At 40.6% G+C, this 13,135-nt stretch overlaps 2 long non-coding RNA genes across 6 annotated transcripts in view; one reads left to right on the top strand and one right to left on the bottom strand.

Annotated features, from left to right (window-relative positions):
• Positions 1–13,135, top strand: part of LOC131194657 (uncharacterized) — a 79,240-nt gene that overhangs the window by 18,589 nt on the left and 47,516 nt on the right. For both annotated transcript variants that reach the window (XR_009154260.1, XR_009154261.1), the window contains exon 2: positions 10,800–10,931. This is a non-coding gene — a long non-coding RNA (uncharacterized LOC131194657). The remainder of the gene's footprint in view (positions 1–10,799; positions 10,932–13,135) is intronic.
• LOC131194654 (uncharacterized) lies at positions 5,638–13,036 on the bottom strand. Of its 4 annotated transcripts, XR_009154253.1 has the most exons (5): positions 12,897–13,036; positions 8,956–9,139; positions 8,176–8,422; positions 6,939–7,015; positions 5,641–6,501 (listed from the first exon to the last, which is right to left on the bottom strand). It is a non-coding gene; the product is annotated as an uncharacterized LOC131194654 (long non-coding RNA). The 4 variants fall into 4 exon arrangements; XR_009154252.1 differs by having other exon boundaries at positions 5,638–7,015; XR_009154255.1 differs by lacking the exon at positions 8,176–8,422 and having other exon boundaries at positions 5,643–6,501.

Below are 13,135 nucleotides of genomic sequence, written 5' to 3'. Positions count from 1 at the left end.
AAATTGTCTTTATAAAGGTTTCTCATGCATATGAGGGCTCAGTGTGTGTACACGAGAAAGAGTACGTAAATATACTGTATATAAATAATTTTTACGTAACTATCCTCTTGGCATTAATAAGTATGGAGAACCCATTGTAAGGGAAACTTCTGGGACCTTACACCATTTTCAGTTTTCAGCTGCCAATTTCATTAGCAATGCCAATATTTTTAAATTTTTTAACCGGGGTTTTATTATTTTAGGGTTTGTAATTTTAAATTTTAAATCTTTTAATTGGCCATTTTTCTAATATGCTCGGTTTTATATTGTTGTTTTAATTGTATATTTTTTTATGTTTTTTATCTTTTGGCTGTACACCGCCCTGAGTCCCTTGGGAGAAAGGCGGTATAAAAATTTAATAAATAAATAAATTAGAATATACACAAAGTCCTGTGTGCTTCTGAAAATATTAATCTTTGTTTCAAAATCAAATTCATATATGTAATTACTTCTTCCCAGATCATAACATCATGACATTGCAAAATAATCCAATATTCTAACAATCTACTATTCAGTTGCTATTAAAAAACTATATAGCCACAAAACAACCATTTTTTGATGTTTGGAATTGATACTTGCATTTTTGTTTGTGCCCTCTTTACCCACAAATGTCCAGAGTGGATCTATATATGTTGTTTGAGATGATTTTTAAAAATTCCATAATTAAGCCTTCGATCAAATGCAGTATGATCCAAACACATTTTAATAAAAATGATCCAGATATGTTCAGCTGTCAAGAACTGGGAGATTGCTTTTTTTAAATAATCTAAAACTATACAGTCCAAATGAATAACTCTTGAGTATGTTATCACAGACAGCAGCTGACAACAGAAACTATTTTCTAGAATACCGTAAGCATAGAGCAGACAGATCTACAGAAATAGTTCCCTATGTCTGATTGGCCAACCATACTGCATCCATGAGCCTCCAGGGAGAACTTAGGAGGAAGTCAGGAAACAGGAAGTGTCTGTTAAACTCGATGGCTACCTTAGATACAGTCATGCAGCATACTGATTGTTTTAGACTGCATATGTGTATTTCTCTCCCCACCTTTGTTTTATCCTTCCTGTTCTTGAAATGTAACAGGTCCTCACTTGGTCCTCCTGCCAGTGGTAGGAGTTTGTATATGCATCTAAGCTACTTGCTTGTTTTGCAAAGAAAAATGTGGAGAAAGTGATTTGGGATCATCAGACACATATAAACACCCACACACTTTTTCCACTTCAAGTGTGCCCACAACTCAAGAATATTGTTTTAGTACTGTCTTAAAACATGACCCAAGTACACGATTAACAATAAAGACATTTATATCTGGACAATACTTGGATAGGACACTGGCTAATAAAGCTGTAATTGAAGAAATAAAGGTGAAAGATGTAACTAAGAAACAGTGTATATTTCTCTACTTCAGCAGCATTGGACATGCAATACAATTAAGAGGTTTGCTGATTACCATTCATGTCAGGACCATCCATAGGAGAGAAAAGGGGCAAGCAATCTCACAAGTATTTTGATGTCATTCCACAAACGACACAGTTAATGTTGTGTGGTTCAGTTGTAAAACACAAGGGAGGCAAATTACATAATTATCATTTGTACAAAGATGTATATGATATCACCGACTTGTATCAGATATCTGTAATCCCTGCTTCACTGCTTTCAGGCACTCTTGTTTTACTGCATCACAAACTGTGTGGCTCTAGGAACAGAGAAGTTTGGAGCCACACAACCCACAGGTAGTATGATTACTTATGGTTCCATATCTTGCCACATCTAGATCATTAGGTGAAGTCATTAAACATGGATCAGTTAGCCATGGGTTTGAATGTTGTGGAAACAACCACCTCCCAAAATCAGGCTTCTTGTTTTCATAACTAACTATGACAGGGTCTACCCAATAGTTAACAGACATGTTTATGCATTTGCTTGCTTGTTTACAGTATATATAAACTGTCCCACTTCTGAAGGATTTTGGGCAGTGTAAAACAACACACACACACACACAGTTACAGAATGAACAAACAGTATCATTCTAGTTTGCTTATGATAGATGCTCTAATTCAGATCATCTGAAACCAAAAGATTGTTAAGCTATTAGCTTTTACTCATTTCTAAAGTCTTAACTATATATAGCCCCAGCATGTTAAGTGAATCCAACCAGTGGATCATTATGAGCTGTGGTGGTGCAGTGGTTAGAGTGCAGCACTGCAGGCTACTACTGCTGATCACGGGCTGCCAGCAGTTTGGCAGATCAAATCTCACCAGGCTCAAGGTTGACTCAGCCTTCCATCCTTCCAAGGTCGGTAAAATGAGGACCCAGATTGTTGGGGGCAATATGCTGACTCTGTAAATCGCTTAGAGAGGGCTGTAAAGCACTATGAAGCAGTATATAAGTCTAAGTGCTATTGCTATTGCTATATGAACTCCCAAAACTAGATTGAGAAAATCATGGTTCAATATATGAAAGTAATGAGAACTTGGTGACAAAATACCTTGCTTGTTTATTGGTCAATGCAAAGTGTGAATCTAGACGTTGCAATTTCTGAACCATGTTCATGGCTTAATATGAGCCAGGATGTACAATGGGTGTTGTATGGCTGGTTTCCTAAATTTGTAATGACCTAAACCTAACAGGACTTTACATACGGTATATTGCCTAAAACCATTCATTGGCAGAGCGATCTATTTTTTATCTGCTCAGAGGCTATAGGTATCATATTATACAGTGGACACTTTTCTTGGGTATCCATCATTTTTCTATTCACTTCAACTGGAAACTTTACATTTTAGTTTGCCCTGAAATACTATTTGAAATTCACCAGTGATCCACCAAGTAGGAAACAAAGTCAGGGACCATCCGTGACAGGTGGCGCATTTTCACTTGGCCCAGGATCAAAATCATAGAGGAAAATGCAGAAAAACAGTCAGTTTCTTTTTGGGCCTTTTGTGTGTTGCTGGCAAGCTAACTTTTTAAGATTAAAATACAAAAGAATGGGGACTTGAATGCAGTTGAGATGCAAAATATTGGCAGAATATTGAAATATAAAATAATATAGAATAATCTCAATAGTGGTCCTTTGCCTCTTTAGCCATATCAGTTGCCAAATTTTCATGTGGCATATTGTGTATCAGATTTCTCAATCTTTCAAGATTTGTGGACGGGCAGGGGGACGGGACGGGGGGAAGAAGAGAGTGTTCTGCGGGAGTGGCCAGCAAGCATGCGTGCGCAGCTCCATTTGCATGAGCAGCAGACACGTGCCCACCACTCACACAAATGGAGCATGTGGACATGCACTCGCCTGCTGCTCGCACAAGTGGAGATGAGTGCACAGGGCTCATAGCCTAGGCCACAGTCGGGCATTGGGGACTCCTATTGTATATCATAATTAAGCCTGAACATTATTCCCCTGATTGATGTGTTTTTAAGGATCTGTAACAGTGGTGAGTTGCTACTGGTTTGCCCCGGATCAGGTGAACTGATAGTGGCGGCAGCATGCGCAGAAGCGTTGCGCGCGAGCGCATGAGCATCCACAAACGAACCAGTAGCGACAGGATTTGAAACCCACTACTGATCTGTAATCAAAGAGCATTGAAACATCACTGACTTGGGTATAGTTCTCCAATATTTGCAATGTTTTAGAAGTACACATGTGCATAATACTTCCCCTTGATTTGTGTGCTGCCATAAACTTTCATACACCGTTATGTGCAAGCAGTATTTTCCAATCTGACACCTTTGGTTGTAATGGAATGCAACTGCCATCATATGGTTCATGTTCTAGACTGGCGCTTCAGTTAGCAACAGAATATACACAGTTTTCATATAACGTTCTTATTTGTTATTTTCTTTCTTGTTCCTCAACCATACGTTTGCACCATGATCTTAGGAAACAGACACCATATGAACTACAAGAACTCTACTTTGTTGTTATAGGGTGTTTAGCAGAATCTTGAAACTGACAGATGTTCTGCCTTTCTCATCTTACACTAAAGAAAATTAAGGTGAAGCAATCTTGACTTTTCCTCAGCCTCTTCTGAATATCAAGGCTAAATTAATGTTTACATGGCATAGGCCCTGGTTACTTGTGGATCTCCTATCTCCCGTAACATCTGCCTAGCTGATTCAATTCTGCAAGTTGGCACATTTCTTCTATTGAACAATACCATCTATTGAGATCCAGAAATGCACCTTCTTCTAGAATTGCCTGCCTTCTAGAACAAAGTTCCCCTGAAGATCCAGATGACCACCACTCTATTATTGCTTAGAAGAGTTGTGAAGATCTGACTCTTCACCCAACCCTTTAGCAAGGAAGAATGCGACCTTCACTTCATCATGCTTGCTATCTTTATTTTTTTGTAGTTTGATTTTTTGGGTGATTCGTTTGATTGTTGTTAGCTGCCCAGAATGGCTCACAAATGGTCAGCATAAAAGTTTAATACATTATGGTTCGTTACACAGTCAGCCAGATATTCAGACTGGATTTGGCCTTTTTGTTCAGCTATCGAGTCCTTCCCAAGAACCTGGGTTAGGCAGATATTTTTCTTTCATAGAGTTAAAGGTATTGTCAGAGGATGAAAGCTGTTCCAAGTAAAGCTGCTTTTTACAATTAACAGACAGTGATTTTATCAATTTCAGTGATGTGAACTGGTGCTCCAGATCTCCAGTCTTTTGGCATTTCATCCAAGGTGCCTATCACTATTGGTACTATATTATTATTATAAACTTTTATTCATTAAACATGAAACTCAAGTCAACTGAACATTTAAAAATGTATCACAAATATTATTGCGTGGCGCTAAGTTGATATGGGTTGCTGCCAGCATCCTAGGTATCAGCCAAGTTCCTTCTTAAGATATACATTGTTCCGAGTAACGCAGGTTTTTTTTTTGCAGTTCTGCTGGTGTTATTGTAAGAAGCTGCAATTTATTGATGTATTTTGTAAAATTCTTGGACATGGTACCAAGTGCCCCGATGACACTGGGTATCACTGTTACATGTTTCATCCATAATTACGTAGTTTCAATGGCCAGGTCGCAATATTTCATGATTTTTTCCAGTTCTTTTTCTTTGACTCTGGCGTCTCCTGGTACAGTGATATCAATAAATTGTACGCTTCAGTTTTCGACAACTGCGATATCTGGTGTGTTGTGTTCCAAATGACGATCTGTCTATATTCAAAAGTCCCACAAAGCTCTCCACCTTCTCATTTTTGACAATTCTCTTGTTCCCATGACTTTTTGGATATAGTTAAGTCGTATTTTTTACATAATGACCAGTGGATTAATTTAGCAACTTGGTCATGTCTAGCTTTGTAATCATCATCATCATCATTATTATTATTATTTGATTTAATCTTCAATTTGATTCACAGTCTGGGACTCGTAAAAACTTAACAGTTAAGTCCTAACCAAGAATCTAAGAGCTGTTAAGATAACATCTGATAATAATAACAATAATAACAATAATAACAATAATAACAATAATAATAATAATAATATGATTATGATTGATTTAATGGCCATTAAATTCTATCTTCAGGGCCATCTCTGCATTCCTCTACAATTGTCTTAAAGATCAATTTTATTTTGATTTTCAACTCTTTCTATATAGTAAAATCTGTGAGTGCTAAATACTGTCTTTTTCAGAGTATAAGACGCACCTTTGTTTTTGGGGAGGAAAATAGGGAAAAAAAATCTGCCTACAAGGTATTCATCTGGCTAGCGTCCTTAGTCTGGTCAGCTTCAGCACATTAGTTCACTGGTTTTGAGCGCTGGGGATAAAAAACTTCGGAGAGAGAAGCAATAAGAAAAGCAGGCAAAGCTTGGAAAATGATTCACTCGTTAGTATCTCGTTAGGGTTGACAAAAAGCTTCGAAAAAGCTACATTCCAAGTATAGGACGCACCCAAATTTTCAGCCCCTTTTAGGGGGGAAAAGTGCATTTTATACTCCGAAAAAAAAAGCAGGCTTACTTGGCTAGCCTATTTCGTTTCTTATTGGGATGGGAATATTTATGTGGTGTACTACAACCTCCAGCATCTCCTACCATGGGATACTGGGATTTCAACATTCCTTGTTTTAGTGCCTAATTAACTCAGGATCTTTAACCAAATCATGCACTATGGATTAAAACATGTAACGGGGTGAGCTCCCGTTACTTGTCCCAGCTTCTGCCAACCTAGCAGTTTCGAAAGCACGTAAAAAGGCAAGTTGAAAAAATAGGGACCACCTTTGGTGGGAAGGTAACAGCCTTCTGTGCGCCTCTGGCGTTGAGTCATGCCGGCCACATGACCACGAAGACGTCTTCGGACAGCGCTGGCTCTTCGGCTTTGAAACGGAGATGAGCAGCGCCCCCTAAAGTCGGCAACGACTAGCACGTATGTGCGAGGGGAACCTTTACCTTTACCTTTACCTTTATACAATGATGAGTATTTCTCAAATGGATGCTTTCTTAGGCTTTTGCCTATTAAATAAAATACACTTAAAGTTGATATAGATAGCAATACAAAACAAAGCATGTGTACTGTATATGCATGATGTAATATGACACACTAATTTCTTTAAATACAAATACACATGCAAGAGCATGATTTAAAAGTGGTCACTAAACAGGGCAAGATGCTGCCTCTAAAAATGTTCTACCCATCACAAAGGGCAAAGAAAAAACTCCCAGATAAACCAGCCAATTATATGATAGTGCGTGCAAAATGATACTGGATAAATAGGCGTTCAGAACATAAAAATAATCAGTCATGGCTGTGGCCATACCCGTTTTATGAATAAACATATTGGAAATCTAAATATTTATTTTGCTACAGCGTATGTTCAAGTTATATTCATAATGACAATTTATTACATGGTGACAAAGGGCCATGAAATGTTTTTCTGCCTCTTAGTTACCTTTTATCAGTTTGTAGCATTTTTTGGATTTAGCTGGGCATTGCCCATTCTGTCCGCCATTTTCCATTTTCTTCAGACTACATTGAAAAAATAAATATTTTTAAAATCACTTGTAATCACCTCTCTTCCCCCAGCTGATGTATAGCTAGAAGAGGAACCAAATCTTTCCCAAGATATTAATGGCGAAAGCTAATACCCTTTTTTATTGTGCCCATAATTTTTTTAAAAAACAAATCAATTTGAGGATTATCTAACTGCCTACCATGGAGTAACAACCATTTTAATATTTCTTCTTCTCATCTGTTTTAATCTGAAAGGATTTTAATCTGGCAGAGTGTACTAGAAATAGTATCCCCTGTCATCAAATAAACCCTTGTATGAACAACTATTTCAAAATATTTAAATTAATCAACATGGACAAACACTGGTGTCAAGAGGCACCAAGTTGCTATCTTCTGGATATAGGATTTGACATATCCCAAACATTCATTTGGGATACACCCTCATTCTTTACTAACTGATACATATTTGGGATCTTAGCATGATGCCAGTAGACTTGACAGACTCTGATTACTAAAGTGATGATCCATTAGTGATGTCAAGGGAATCCATAGAGGAAAAGGGTCCGGAAATATGGATAATAAATAAAGCATCTTTCGCCTTGAATTACTTTCCTTCTGGGGCTGCGAGGCATGTTTTTTCCTTCATGCTACAAGATTAAACCATTAGTTAAAGCATAAATAAATGAGGGTTGTGAATATAAGTATTGTGTACAATTGCTTCAAGAACACCAATTTTTATTTTGGGAAGTTGCTTTTGCTAAAAATCACATTACTATTGAATAACAGAAGGAGCCATAGTGGTGCAGTGGTTAGAATGCAGCATTGCAGGCTAACTCTGCCCACAGCCAGGAGTTCGATTCTGACCAATTCTTATGTTGTTTAATCATCGCATTTCTATTGCTTTTCTCTTTCCATTCACTGCAATGTGGTCTGTGTGGAATGTAAAATCTGGTTTGCTTGAAAAATTGTGCTTGGCCAAGGTTACCCACCAACCTCATTAATCAAAGTACCATTCCTTCACACTAAGCTGTATCCTTATAAGCTTCCCAATTCATGAAAAGAGGATTAATGCATTTTCATAGACAGCTCTGAAGCTGATCAGAATCACTCTTTCATATGGGTGGAGGGGTCATCACCAAGAAGGCATGACAACCTTTTCCAGCCTAACAACTTACTGAAATGGCGGCGTTCGGAGTGCCATAATGGCCAGCCGGCCTGGCTATTTGCAAGAATCCCACTTGATTTTTCAGGATACCAACTGTGTTGAAGCTGCTTGCATAGGGGAATGGAAGTTACCTTTAAAAATATTATTTATAGAACCTACAGATCTGGCTTGGGAAATTTTATCTTTCTATTATCCTTAGGTTGATTGTGCCAACAGAGAGGCAGTTCCAAAGAGTGCAGTAGTTTGCAGCAGTGGCTCTGAGTGAAAAAGAACAAAATTGTATAGATGAGCTTCAAACCACAAAAAAGGCCAGACTCAATTTTAGATAAGTAGCAGGGTGGCAACTTGTCTGTTCCTGTACCCCAAGCACTGGCTTTTCAGATGCTAATATTTGCCTCCCCATCATCCATAAGGCAGGCAACCAAAGTGTATTGGTAACAGTGGCTTGACTAGATTAGGAAGGCTTGACTAGATTAAGAAGACAGAAAACGTGTGAAGAGAGGAGACTGTAAGCTAATTCAGGCATATTTCTGACAGCAAACTGCTTGTAACCCACCATTAGCACTTTGGCTGAAATTTTGTGAATTATAGAATTCGATTACTGTTGTAGTTGAAATAGTTATTTAAGTATGACTTCACAGTGGATCTTAAAAACTGAAGTATCCTTTTCATGCAAAAAACTGCCTTCAAACATGATTTCAGTCTACAGTTTTTACTTAATCAAATCAAATGCCTTTTCGTATTGAAAAACTTCAATACCTATTTTAAAAGAAATCAGAAATAATAACACCTTTAAGGAATCATGGTGGGTGAACATCATTTGCGTATGAAATATTTCAGGTCTCAGAACTTCAGCAGTGTTACACAACTCCTTTCTCAAGGCCCTCTAGCCAGATGGGTGTTATGAAAAAGTAGTCTAACTGGTTTCAACACATCTTTTCAAGACTGATAAGCAGGAGTTCGTTGAAGTAGTTCTGAAAAACAAAGAGGCAAAATAATCCTTCCTTCCACTTGCTGTTTATGAAGTTCAGTTTCAAAAGAATGACACCGTTTAAGCTTTAGAACAATGATCTGCCCATTTCTAATGTGAACAGAAACTCTTTACTGTACAAGATTCACATGCTGTTATCTGGACCACTGTCACATCCTTCTACTGCCTGCCTTCAAACCTGTTGTGCAGGTGCCGGGTGTGATCTCTATCTATATCTGGAAGCATCTCAGAGAGCCTGTCTTGGAATCTGAAGCAGGCAGACGAGAGTCAAACCTTCTGAGATACAAACAGGCTTCCTCTGCCTGCCTGCTTGCCAGATACCAAGATTTATTTGATTTTTTGTTTGAGGCAAAGTGGCAGAAGAAAACCATAATGGGAATATACTCAAATATGCAAGTGGATTTCAAATACAAGCTGCTCTCCTCAGCATGCATGACTTCAAATAAGAACCAAAGTCAGTATTACTTTTGAATAAATATGCACAAGAATAAGAGAAAGCCACTACTTTTCAAAAAAAATTTTTTTTTTGCCCATCTACAGTTTCATAAGCCACTTGGTTGTTGGAAGACTGTTCTGTGGACAGATATAAAAGAGTATTAACTACTATAAAATGCTCTGATGGGCACACCTGAGCCCTGGTGAGACTATAACGAATGCTAAGCACAAACTAGAAGCTATTGTCCAGCTGCTAACAAGTTTTTTATTTAAATGTTCAAGGCCCTAAACGGAAAGTTGTCCAGTTGGCCAACTCTGAAGCTTATGTCCATGGTATAGAAAGCAGTATTTCTTTCAAGGCAAAGTATTCACCCATCAAGAAAAAGAAAAGATCAGGGTGGGGAAATTAAAAACTGCAAGGACCGTTCACATGCTGAGGCTTAAGGCCTTCTGGCTTACGGCCTTCTGAATAGAACGTTGCGGTTTCCATCCTGCTTAAGGCCTTTTGCAGATTTCCTCTCCTCAATTTAGAAAAACTCAACTAAGGTCATTGATTGCATCCAAAAAATTGGTCATCCCTCCCCACCCCCCAAGTCACAAGGAATCACATCCCTCAATATGCCTTAGTAACCATCAGGGAGCCTGGTTGGTGGGAAACATCAGCAGCATAAGGCCTGCTTTCCATCTGGAAGGCAGTGCCGCCGCCTGTCTCTAAAACCAAGTGGGGAGGTGGATAGAGTCTAGTTACATTCCTGACCCACTTTCTTATTCCCTCCTTTTCCCTCCTCCTCTCTCAGGGAGCAACCAGTCCAAGCTGTAGGAGTGCCCTTTCTGATTAGGAGATCCATGGTGGTGTGTGTTCTCAACTGTGGAGATGCCTCTTAGCAGGTTCCTTCTCCAGCTACAATTCATTTCAGAACATGCCGCATAATGAGGACAAATTATACAAACAAATGTGAAGTGTCAGGCAGTAGTATAGATCCTATGATAGTGTAGCGTACAATAGTGTAGATACAACAGTGTAGATCCTATGCACAAATAAAAATCACTTGCAACCCACAGAAGATGGGGGAGATGGAAACGCTGGATAGAGATTCTGTACAGTATGACTTACAATTGCAATTGAGGCCAAAATTTCAGTTGCTAAACAAGACAGATATTCAGAGAGCTGTGCCCCATTTTACAATCTTTTTTTTTTTTTTTGCCAGTTAAGCAAACCTGGTTTCCTCCATTGACTCATCAGATCACATGACCCCGGGGCAGTACAACTGTCATAGATACATGCTTGTTGCCAAGTGTCCAAATTTTGATCATGTGACCATGGGGATGCTACAACAATCGTAAGTGTGAAAAAGGTCGTAAGTCACTTTTTGTCAGTGTCATTTGTAACTTTGAACAGACAAAAAAATGTTTTTTTTCCAAGTCAAGTGGGCGGTGTTTTTACATAAATGTCCACAATACAGTACATACCTTGGATCCTCAAACCTGGATGTATTCCTGCATATGCTCTTTACAGCTCAAAAGTCCCAAATATTTTTAAAATGTCTATACTTCTGGGCACACTACTCTAGGACAGTTGGTGCACACACAGAAATGTTTGTAAAATATGAGACAAGAGGATTCCAATTCATCACCATCACATACAGATCAAGCTATTTGCGTCTTTACTCTAGAGTAGGAGCAGGTAACCTGCAGCTCTGGAGCCAGATACTTTCTTTATAAAATGCCACCAGCATACTGAAATTAAAATATCATCCTGGTTGAGGCGGGTGATTTCCTATAAGGGAAAGCCTTCTGCAAAAAGAAAAGCAAAACTGTTGCAATGACGTTCCTTTATTTTGAAACCGAAAGATGCCTGGAAGTCTCGTCCTTTAGGCTATAAAACGTGACCGCCCGTCTAACCAGTAGGGATAGGACTTGATGATGCCCCGAGAAATGTGTTTAGCATTGGCACGGAAGAACTCTTTAAAATCATTATTGAATTTATAATGCCCCAGCGCTTGAATTCAGGCTCAAATCCGGCAAACACGTTACCCCCACCCCCCACCCCCAAAAAAGTGAGGCAGAGTCTGCAAACAAATGGGGCTTATTTTATTAGCTGGCAGGATTCCTGAGCCACTAGCAGTTGTATGAGAGAAGTTTTAACAGCTGAAGATTTCCCAACATGGAAAGGCACTAATTAGGGTGGGGAGGCAAACAGCAGCCGTTTAATTTCTGCCCGTCATGCAGCTGTTTAGAAGACCCAACATCCCGATGCGGCGGCGGGGGTTTCCTGGCGGGGACGGGGGGGAGAGAGCCAGAACTAGCGGTTCTGCAGTTTGCACAACCGCGACCGTTCTGCAATCCTGCAACGGCTTGCAAAAAGTAAAGCTCTGGCGCTTTCCACTAGAAGCGAGGGGAAGATCCCCTTCTCAAAATTACCCTCGACGCAGCGAGGCTGCTGAACTCCTTCCGTTGAGAGACTTTCTCTCAGGAGTTTAGCACTCCCGCGCTTCTCAAAAAGGCAACTAATTCCCGCGCCTCTCGGGCGGGGTGGGGGAGGTTAGGCTGCAAAGCGCGGCAACTCAAAAAAAAACAAAAACACCACCACATCCTCGGGAGCAAGACACCCCACCCACCACGAAAGAGGGAGATTTCCGTCCCGTGGATAGGGCAAGTCTCTCTGAATTCCGAATTAAAAGGAATTTGGAGGCTAAAATAAAGAAGAGGTCAAGCTAATTCTCCAAAGCCCCTGAAGGCAGGACAAGAAGCAACGGATCAAGGGAAGAACCAATCTAGAATGAAAGGAGGAATTTCCCGACGGTTAGAACAATTAATCAGCGGAACGACTTGCCTCCAGAAGTTGTGCATGCTCCAAACTGGAGGTTTTTAAGAAGAGATTGGGCAACTATTTGTCTGAAATGGTATAGGGTTTCCTGCCTGAACAGGGGGTTGGACTAGAAGACCTCCAAGGTCCCTTCCAAAGGTTGTTCTGTTGATTAAACCCGTCCCAGGAGAGGCTGCAAATGTTCACGTTTTCGCAGTCCCGGTCTGCCACGCTGGGGCCACCGGTCCTGCCTTTAATTCCCGCTTCGGGCGTGGGCGGCGTGCACAAGCCAGCCTTCCACCTCCTCCTCCTCCCCCTCCCCCCCCCCCACTTCCAGCCGCGTCTCCCTTCCTCGGCTTTTTCTGTCTTCTCGGTTTCCCGCCGCCGCGTCGTCGGGGAAACCATCGGGGAGCGCCGCTTTGCAGAAGAAGAACCCTTCACCAAAAAAAAAAAAAAAAGGTTCCGCCGTCCACAGCTGGATTGCGGTTGCGGTGCTCACCAGCTACCCGCGGGAGCCGTTCCCCTCTTCTCCCGCCTCGGGCTGGGCGGCAGCAGCGGCGGCGGCGCTGAATGGCCGGGCGCGACCAAGGCGCGCGGCGAAGCTTAGAGCGGGGAAGGCGGCGCGAGCTGGAGCCTGCAGCAGCAGCTGCTGCTGCTTGGCAATCCCGTTTCCTCTTCGGCCTAGCGACTGCAAGCAGGAGCGGCAGCCTTGCAAGAAGGAGCGGCAGCTCGTTATCC

The sequence above is a fragment of the Ahaetulla prasina genome, chromosome 3 (genome assembly GCF_028640845.1).
Source record: "Ahaetulla prasina isolate Xishuangbanna chromosome 3, ASM2864084v1, whole genome shotgun sequence".
Taxonomy (NCBI): Eukaryota; Metazoa; Chordata; class Lepidosauria; order Squamata; family Colubridae; genus Ahaetulla; species Ahaetulla prasina.
This window is presented reverse-complemented; position numbering and strand designations above follow the sequence as displayed.